This window comes from Eurosta solidaginis, chromosome 2 (assembly GCF_040869045.1).
Source record: "Eurosta solidaginis isolate ZX-2024a chromosome 2, ASM4086904v1, whole genome shotgun sequence".
In the NCBI taxonomy this organism is placed as follows: domain Eukaryota; kingdom Metazoa; phylum Arthropoda; class Insecta; order Diptera; family Tephritidae; genus Eurosta; species Eurosta solidaginis.
This window is the reverse complement of record NC_090320.1, coordinates 128,147,481-128,158,190: the sequence shown is the minus strand read 5'-3', so window position 1 is coordinate 128,158,190 and position 10,710 is coordinate 128,147,481. Positions and strand designations below refer to the sequence as shown.

General features: G+C 36.5%; 1 pseudogene; it reads left to right on the top strand.

Annotated features, from left to right (window-relative positions):
• Positions 1 to 7,577: 7,577 nt before the first annotated feature.
• On the top strand, positions 7,578 to 9,928 carry LOC137239610 (uncharacterized; annotated as a pseudogene).
• Positions 9,929 to 10,710: the final 782 nt, after the last annotated feature.

Below are 10,710 nucleotides of genomic sequence, written 5' to 3'. Positions count from 1 at the left end.
CTGCTTTCGTTGAACAGTGAATCGTGGAAACTGTTTCAACAGAGGAAATATTTAAGCAATAAAGATGCACAACACTGTTTTTTTATAAATCAACGATGATAGCCAGCCTTGGGAGGTTGTTGCTGCTGCTATCGTGGCCTTGCATTACCCGGTTGCTGTTGTGGTATATACCTTGGTATAACTGGATGTGGCGTCATTGCCCCACCTGGTCCAGTTGATGCAGACCACGAACAACAACCACCACGACCTACACTGTTTGGGTTCACTTTGCTACTGCAAACACACCTCCGTCACAATAATTAATGGAGACCATGGAGGGGTATCTCAACAAGAGAGGCTATTTTATTGCACACATAGCCGTTTTTTTACACCGAATTTTCTAATCTTTTTTTTTCAATTTTGGATAATAAATCTTAATGGTAACAAGAATTTTTTTTGTATGTATGTGGAAATCAAAATTTACTATTCTGCATTAGAATTGCTCACGATTATTTATACTATGCTATTACATATTTCACTTTCTTTCTTTATAAACATGCACACATTGATATGAGTTTTTTTTGCTATAACACACTTTAGTAGACCAAAAAATATTAAAGAATGCGTATATTAATTTCTGTGTAAATCACACAAATTGAAAAAATTTTCCACTTTTCTGCAGAATTAGAAATGGCGGGTTTTTCGCACGCAAAAATTACGTATTTTGCTATCCCTTTGAAAATAATAGGTGCGAGAGAGCACGATACATTGTGGGAAAGCAAAATTTGTCAGCATGCTATTTCATTTGCAGAATTTTTCATTCCAAATCGTCACCCCTGTCAAAAATTCGTGTGGCTGTGTGCGTTTTTGGTCACACGATTTTTGCAGGGCTGTATTCATACAAAAATTGTACTCCAATTAACATTGCGATGTCCTAGGAGAGGAGTAGGTGATCCCACTCTCGCTTTGTTTGTGAGTATTCCATAGAGTACATACGTGAGAGTACTTTCCAAAGCACTTTCACTCTAGTACTCCATGGAGCACCCACAGAGGATCATATGCCAAAGTACTAAAGAGGAATTGTATCGGAAAAAATTATCGGAGTGAATTTAATTTAGAATGAAAGACCCTGCAAAAATTGTTGGATTACGTGTTCCATTTTCTTCATGTTGGAGTACTTTAACAATACTCCTTTGCAATGCGTTTGCGGACCACCTTCAGCCGATCATTGCTCGTTTTTTAACGACCGTGATCACGAAACGATGACGATCGAACAGAGTTGCCAAAAGTAAAATATTGCATACAAATAACTGATAATACAATTTTACTATGGCAACTCTGATAAAATGCAACCGCGCACTGGTTTTATGTGTACATACTATAGTAGAGAGAAATATTAGTTTCTTTATTCACGCAAATGCTAAATAACATAAGAATATTGTAGTAAATAATATGAAAGTTGTATTGCCACTCTTCATTTACTTTCATTTTAAATTAAATTCACTCCGATAATTCTTTCCGACACAATTCCTCTTTAGTACTTTGGCATATGATCCTCTGTGGGTGATCCATGGAGTACTACAGTGAAAGTACTTTGGAAAGTACTCTCACGTATGTACTCTATGGAATACTCTCAAACAAAGCGAGAGTGGGATCACCTACGCCTCTCCTAGGACATCGCAATGTTAATAGGAGCACATTTTTTGTATGAATACAGATTAGTTTTGGAATACTCCTATACTCCTAAAGGAGTATTCCTTACATTATTTATGGAGTACTCGCGTTTTTTGAAGGGTAATTGAAGAGGGGCAATACAACTTTTATATTTTTTACTACGAATATTCTTATGTTATTGAGCATTTGCGTGAATAAAGAAACTAATATTTCTCTATACTATAGTATCCCTGCAAAAATTGTTGGATTACGTGTTCCATTTTTTTCATGTTGGAGTACTCTAACAATACTCCTTTGCAATGCGTTTGCGGACCACCTTCAGCCGATCATTGCTCGTTTTTTAACGACCGTGATCACGACACGATGACGATCGAACAGAGTTGCCAAAAGTAAAATATTGCACACAAATAACTGATAATAAAATTTTACTATGGCAACTCTGATAAAATGCAACCGCGAACTGGTTTTATGTATACATACTATAGTATAAAGAAATATTAGTTTCTTTATTCACGCAAATGCTAAATAACATAAGAATATTCGTAGTAAAAAATATAAAAGTTGTATTGCTTTCTTCATTTACCTTCATTTTAAATTAAATTCACTCCGATATTTCTTTCCGACACAATTCCTCTTTAGTACTTTTGGCATATGATCCTCTGTGGGTGCTCCATGGAGTACAACACTGAAAGTACTTTGGAAAATACCCTCACGTATGTACTCTATGGAATACTCACAAACAAAGCGAGAGTGGGATCACCTACTCCTCTCCTAGGACATCGCAATGTTAATTGGAGCACATTTTTTGTATGAATACAGATTAGTCTTGGAATACTCCTATACTCCCAAAGGAGTATTCCTTACATTATTTATGGAGTACTCGCGTTTTTTGAAGGGATGTATACATAAAACCAGTGCGCGGTAGCATTTTATCAGAGTTGCCTTAATAAAATTTTATTATCAGTTATTTGTATGCAATATTTTACTTTTGGCAACTCTGTTTGATCATCATCGTGTCGTAATCACGGTCGTTAAAAAACGAGCAATGATCGGCTGACGGTGGTCCGCAAACGCATTGCAAAGGAGTATTGTTAGAGTACTCCAACATGAAATAAATGGAACACGTAATCCAACAATTTTGCAGGGTTATGCTATCCAAATATATTAGTGATATGCGATTTTGGGGAATATTTTGGGTAAAAGTCTAGTTGAAGGGTCGACTGCTAATACACTACCAAAGATATCGAGAGAGGCGTCAAAAGACGCGTATTAATCTCGAGAACAATAATCCGAAGGCGGAAAAGAAAAATTGTATCTCTGTCCGGAGATATTTGCAGTTGAAGTTGGCGATTTTCATGTGGTTGTTGTTGTGTTGGTACCCACAAAAAAAATTGTGTATCCCCGTGGCGGTAGCCACGGTTATACCACACACCGGGACTTGGCATGGCGTAGCCCAGGGTTATTTTTTATAAGCGCGGCCAAAGGCCGCCAACGCTGAAAGGTGTTCTGCGCAAAATACTATGGATCATACCCCCGGTTTCGGAGGTACCCGCGGGTCTTTTTTCGGTTTTTCGTTAATATCTTTTGAACGAGTTAAAATTTTTATTTTCCGCCTTCGGATTATTAATACTGATGTCAAGGCGCGTCGTTAGACACCTCTCTCGATATTTTTGGTAGCGTATTAGCAGTCGACCCCTGAACTAGACTATTACCATATTTTGAATAAGGTTCCACGATTTTCCAGTTTTTTTTTGGAGGGGTTGAGGCGGTCCTAAAAATGACAAAATAATCATTCGGAACTCTAGGAAACTCTTAGTTTATTAATAAAAGCTTTTATATTCCTAAATTTGGTAATATTACAAGTTAAGTTTTGAACTTGAAATTCGCGCCGAACTTGTTGAAAGTGGTACCCAAAGACGTGTATGTTCGTAAATATTCCGAATCCGAAAGCAGAAATTACTTTTTGTTAAACTCGTTTTAAAGTTATTGGCGGAAAACCCGTCGGTACTATTGTCGCTTTTTTCGTTGCTGCAATTTAACAAACGAAAGCAAATGAAGGTGGTGAATAGTGTTGCTAGCTTCGCAACAATATCTTTTTATCTCGGTAGAACCAAAGAGGATAAATATAATAAGAGCCGCCACTCGTTATTTTTTTGGCATTTACTCGATGTATACTGAGAGGTAGTCGCTACTTTTTTTTTTGGTGACATTTTTATAAATGTCTTCTATACTTTTTCGTGGGGTATTTGTGTTTATTTTTGACTGTATTTAATTAATTTATTTAATTCTCTTTCCAAAAATCACAGTTGCATAAGGGGCCTACACGGCATGCATAAATGCGAGGCAATTAAAAATGTCCCTCTCAGAAAACATTCGGCATCAATTTTTTCAATTTCCAGCGAGATACTCGCCACAAAATAACGAGTGACGGCTCTTATTGTATTTATCCTCTTTGGTAGAACCCCAGCAAAAATCTAGTGACTGAAAATTGCGACCAACAACAAAATATCCCACATTGTTCCACAATTGTTAGTATGACAGAATGAGATGGGCTAATTGAAATGTCCGATTCATATATGCTTGCCTTTTCTTACATGCTATGTACCCTCAAATACGTCACAAAAATTTTCTGTGAATCCGCCATTTGTTGTTTTCAGCTTGAAACGCCGCAGACGTACCGCATTGAAAAATTTGCAAATTTCCAAATAAATAGAAGAAAAAGTGTTTTAGGTCTGTATAAAAGTTAAAAGTGTACATTTTTCATAAAGAAACATAATTCACAACAATATCAGCAAAAGCAATCTCTAAATTTGGTGCTGTAACGTGTGTTTGTATCTAGAACTAATTCTGCGAAGCCGCCATTGCTATTGAGAAGTAAATTTTGGGCAGACAAGCGTGGACCTAATTTATTATAATTATTAAATTAAGAACAATTATAAAACTGAACAAAAAATACCAAAGAACTGTTAATAATACTTGCAAAATCAGGATCTTAATAGCTTGGTAAGTGTGTGGAAAACTAAACAAAAAAATGAATGAATGGATGTGTAGCGATATGGGAAAAGGCATTTTCTGTCACTAGATTTTTGCTGGGATGGTCCTCCAGGTATGCCGCCGCATCTACTGGACCAGGTGAGGCAATGTCACCACATCCACAACAGCAACTGGGTTGTGAAATGCCACGACAGCAGCAGCAACAACCTATCTGCCAATGCCAAAACAGTCGGGCTATCCACCACAACCTGGTCCACCTGGTTGTCCTCCATTACCTCAACAGCCAGGTTATCCTCTACAACAACCAGGTGCACCAGGTGGTTGCATGGGTCAAATGAAGCCACCAACACAACATGGACAGGCGCCAGTGCCCAGTCAGCCACCTATGCCGGGTCAACTCCCAATATCCGCACGTCCTGGTTATATAATAATAATAATTATTTATTTATTTACGGTCTTTAAAACCTAGTTCAAGATATGTTAATACTACTGATATATTTCAAACATTGCTGATGATTATTTTTGTATTATTTTCTTTAGCAATCACCTGCACCTGGTACTGGTACTGGTATATATCAACAGCCGCAACAGTAGCCCAATGCCGTTTAGATGCCAAATCCGATAAGCGTTATCATTGAAAATCAGCGCTGGTGGTGCTTTTATTACTAATCAACATAAACCACCATTGGTGACCACAAAATATGTGGTACAAGATAAGGTAACTCCTCGCCACGTTACGTTAGGTATTGATATTCGAAATTAATGTTTTGTTTGGCAATTACATTGATCTTTCTCGTTTGCAGGTCCTCTTTGTATTGCATACCTGCAACAGCTGATTTATTAAAAACAGCAGCTTTGTCCATTACACTTACCGTCTCACCAATGGCACGCACGGTTGAAGGTGATTATTAGCCCCCATTGTAAATTTTTGTGAATTGGGTCCAATTAGATGTTATCGTTGCAAGGCTAATATTCAATTTGTAGATGCTGGTCGTCGTTTCCAATGTCTAATATGTAAAGTAACAACAGATGGTAAAAAAAATCTTTCACTTTTACTTGTGTTCATTGATCCATATTTTTTCTCAACAGTGCAAACTGAATATTTCCAACATTTGGGCCACACCGGACAGCGTGTCGATAAATATGAACATCCTGAACTTTTATTGGGTACATGGGTTTTTGTGTAAAAAATGTTTGGGTACCGATAGCTCTCAAGGTAAACCACAACTCATATCCAACATCAATGCCTCGCATTCAATTGTGGACGCTGTACGCACTACATTGGGTTCACGCAGCATAGACAAGCATATTGTTGATTCCATTGGTAGGGCCACAATTTCAAATGGTGGTGCAACCATTATGAAACTATTGGATATTATGCATCCAGCCGTAGAACTCCAGTCGACATCGCCAAATCTCAAGATGCTGAGGTAAGTTTTTTGTTATATTAGAATGTTTAGATTAAATATTTTTCTCTTATCAGGTCGGCGATGGCACCACTTCAGTAGTATTTTAAGGAGGGCAATCTTAGAACAAGTTAAGACATATATTGAGGAAGGCGTGCATGTACGTATCATCATTAAAGCTATATGTAAAGCATTACAATTATGCATGACCAAAAATTACACGGCTGTACATGTCGAAGCAACAACAACGTACTTTATTGGAAAAATGCGCTGCCACAGCAATGACCTCCAAACTTATTAATCAACAAAAATATTTATTTTCTAAAATGGTTGTGGACGCTGTACTTTTCTTTGATGGACATACAAAAAATATAAAATGGCATTAAATATAGAATTAGAATTCAAGGCTGAGCGTGATAGTGCTGAACTACGTGTTGATAATTTTCAAAAGTTCAGCATACCTTTTGCCAACACAGGTTGGCGATGTGTTTGCGCAGGACCGGGACTTCGCTACTTTATAATGAATGTCAATTCTTATCAATGGATATTGCGGCGCGCGATTGACCAACGAGACGATGCCACGACACCTTTGAGTATTCTTGATCTGAAAATTAATATGCAAGGAATTTGTACAACAAACGAACAACACACTGAAATAATCTTGGTAAAAAGTATCTAAGAATCTAATAATTCTAAGCTTTTTCCTACGTTCCTATTCTAAGCTTTTCATGCTCTAATTTATAAAAAATATTCAAAAATCGCATAAAGTTTGCAAAGATTTTTAAAGCAATTCAATTGCAACGAATTTGTCAATAATTTTTAACCAAACTTTATAAACTAGATGTATAACAAGAAAATATTTTGAATTTAATATTTGTGATGAACATAACTGCAAGTACCAATACCATCAACTAAATGGTTAGAAATCAATCTACTAAACATGCTAACAACTCATCGATACCATTGTGAATGATGACTAAGTGTGTTGTCTTATCTGTCAACTGCCTGACAGGCTGTTCAATATGGCTACTTTTCAGCGTCTTGACATGCTGTTCAATATGGCGGCGCCTATCTTCAGCGGGTGATAGAAAGAGAGACAGAATGAGACAGCGATAGTCAAATACAAATCAGGTGATCCAATCACTTTGGAATTTTGACGTTTATGGAGAAGATATCACACTTAGTCATCATTCACAATGATCGATACTTCTTAGTGCCAACACGTCGGAAAACGCTGTCACATTCTCCCTTTTGCACACTCTCTACACATAGGCAAAGGAAATTTTGGAGAAATATTTTTGGCTTCGGATAATATCAGCATTCCGGTAACCAACGAAAATGTAAAATTCGTGGTAAAAATCGAACCACATTCAAATGGTCCTCTGTTTGTAGAATCCATTGTTTAATGAACACTGTAAAAGACGAAGGTAAGAATTTTTCTTTAATTCATAGACAAAATAAATAAGAACTCTTGTTTTATTTAGCAAACCATTTAAAAGTGGAAAATTTTAACTTCGGTAAACAACCAAATGTTGCAGTATCACTAACCCAAATTCTGCTACTGCTCCTGTTACCACGGGCAATACGAAATCTTCGCGTTCGGCTAATATAAAGTCCTCAAAATACGATGAGCACTATGAAGAAAAGGAAGAACAGACTACAGATAGCGGCAATAGTTCAGAGCAGGAGGCCAATGATGACGATGATGATTCTGATTTTTTTGTTAAACGTAATACGTATGCGGACGACGATGACGACGAAGATGAGGACTTTGATGATGGAGCAACAACAAATAGCAACAATAGCAACAGTGTTGACATTAACGAAACACCAGTAAATCGTAATCGGAAGCGTCGCCCACGCAACAACGTGGAATATAGTGGATCAAATCCGGTATATAAATAAAAAAAATATTTGCTATTTTTATATTAATACAATTTAAAATGTATTGCAGGTACGCTCATGCCGACGCCAAAAGAGAAATTCGATCTATGAGGAAATGGTGAATTTACATTATTTACGTCCAGCAAAACGTATTAGTTCTTCAATGAGGATGGTATTTCAATTAAGGAAGACCCAGGTGATTCAAAGGCAGTTTCATCTGATGAAGATTATGAAGAATTTTTACCAAAATCAAAAATTTTTGTCAAAAAATCCAACAATACTTCAAATACATGCGTATCGACCGGCACAAAACGCTTGACTCGACGTCAGGAAAAACTATTTAATAGTTCAAATGGTAAAAGTATCACGCATCCAGCGAGTACTGCAGTTGCAGGATCACTTGTAGCTGTCGAGGAGGAACGTATATTCTTTATTGATTTCGGAATTCATGGATAACGGAGTACATCGCCCTTGCGTTATGGGTCAGCGCCGAGCGCATGATGGTACTTTAGAGTTCACATCACGAGATGCTCACATGGGCGCCCATTCACACCGTAGTGACTTAGAATGTTTAGGTTATAATTTAATATTTTGGTCTCAAGGATATTTACCATGGAAAAATGCGGCAATACAACATCAGCAAGAAAAAGTGCATCGTGCAAAGGAGTATCTAATGACTGATGTACGCGAAATGCTGAAACAAATCTATAGCAAGCAGGTTCCTAAATATTTAAGTGAATTCCTTCATCATGTAGGGCAATTAGCCTATCACGACCGGTCGGATTATGCACGGTATCGTCGTATATTCGAACGAGAGTTTCAACAGCTTGGATATTCATTAATTGAGTTGCGTTTGGATAACAATGAAATAGTACGTAGTTGTGTGCGAGTAAAAGAGGAAATTGAAAACAAAAATGATATATTTGAAATGACTAGACATAACGGCAATGCAGCATGGAGTAATATGCAGAATATGTCAGTGGGCACGACATTCCATGAGTGCACACTATCCAATCGGGTGTCGCCTAAAAACCTAAGGTTCAAATCTGACAAAAAATCTATGAAGAAGAAAATTTTTTCATGGGCTGAAGTTTTATCACAGGATTCTGACCAAATTGCACGCGAACGTGCAGAAAAAGAATTTGACCATGAAGAGGAACTGAGGGAAGTTCAACAACCAGTGGTTCGTAGATATGAGGGTAATCTAACATACGCTATATTTGAAATACAACAGCGCCTAAAAATGAGCGGGCGACTTGGCGAGGATAATAGCACACAACATGAGAATGATGGCAAACAGTCCGATGAAGATGGGGTGGAAGAAAATGAAGACGAAGACGAAGAAGAGGTAAAATCCGATATTTTTACATTTTAATAGTTTGATTTAATTTAAGAAAAAACGGCCTTTTTACAGGAGGGCGTGAAAGTTGATGACACAGATGAAATGCAAGACAATGAAGAAGAATCTGATGAAGAAAACGAACATTAGGGCAACGACGGCGATGATGAAGTCGACGCAGAGACGGATGCAACTGAAGCCACTGAGCGAACATAAATGGTGGACTTAAAATTTTATTCTAATTAATTACTCTAATCAACAATGGCGTAAAGTTTGCAACAATTTTTAAAGCAACTTAAGTACAAGTTTATAAATTAGATTTATAACAAGAAAATATATTGAATATAAATAATTGCTGATGAATTTAACTCACAGTACCAATACCATCAACTAAATGGTCCTTATAAATATTGTAATCACATAATTCAAAACAAAAAATTACTATGAGTACCTACGTTTATTATTGCAAAATCTCGAAGAAAGAAAATTGCATGAAGTACCCTCAATGTAAAATTATTTCACTAAACGTATATATCGCATTTTAAACTAAAAAATGTGAAAACTTAAAAAAAAATTAAATCGGTATTTAAGTGTAAATCGATCCATGAAAGGATCGTAAAATAACTTCTGTTCTTTTGGTAGTTAATGTTTTGCGGGGCAGTATGGACCCGGGGAAGTCGGGCATGTGCGTCGCAAATAAAAAAGTAAAGAAAAGAATTAGCAACGAGTAATGACAAATTTATTCACGTTATAAACAATATAAATTCTTAGCTTTATTTATTATCAAAAAGGGAATTACTTCACAAACCAATTCGAAGTTCAACGTTCTTAAAATGTTTAATTACACATTCGTGCACGGCATAAATTATATGTCAACCAGAAAGATATACTGGTAAAAGGAAAGAACTAATTAAAATGCACACTTTACTATGCACTTGGCAATTCAAATTTATCAAATTAATTACTTGCAATCTTAATGCAAGTGCAAATGGTTAAAATATGAAAAATTTACACTTGGCAATTCAAATTTATCAAGTTAATTACTTGCAATCTTAATGCAAGTGCAAATGGTTAAAATATAAAATTTTACACTTGGCAATTCAAAGTTTGAAAATTACACTTGTGGAATTGGCAAAATTAATTATAAGTCGAAAATTAGGAAACTCACCTGTGAGACAGCTGCTGGCGCTCGAACGTTCAAAAACAGAAGAAAGAGTTTAAAACGAAAAAACGTCCGCCACCTGTCGATAGCTAACTTTCGTCGAGTTTTTCCCTTTGAAGTTCCCAGTAAAAATCTAGTGACTGAAAATGGCGACCAACAACAAAATATCCCACATTGTTCCACAATTGTTAGTATGACAGAATGAGATGGCCTAATTGAAATGTCCGATATATATATGCTTGCCTTTTCTTACATGCTGTGTTCCCTCAAAT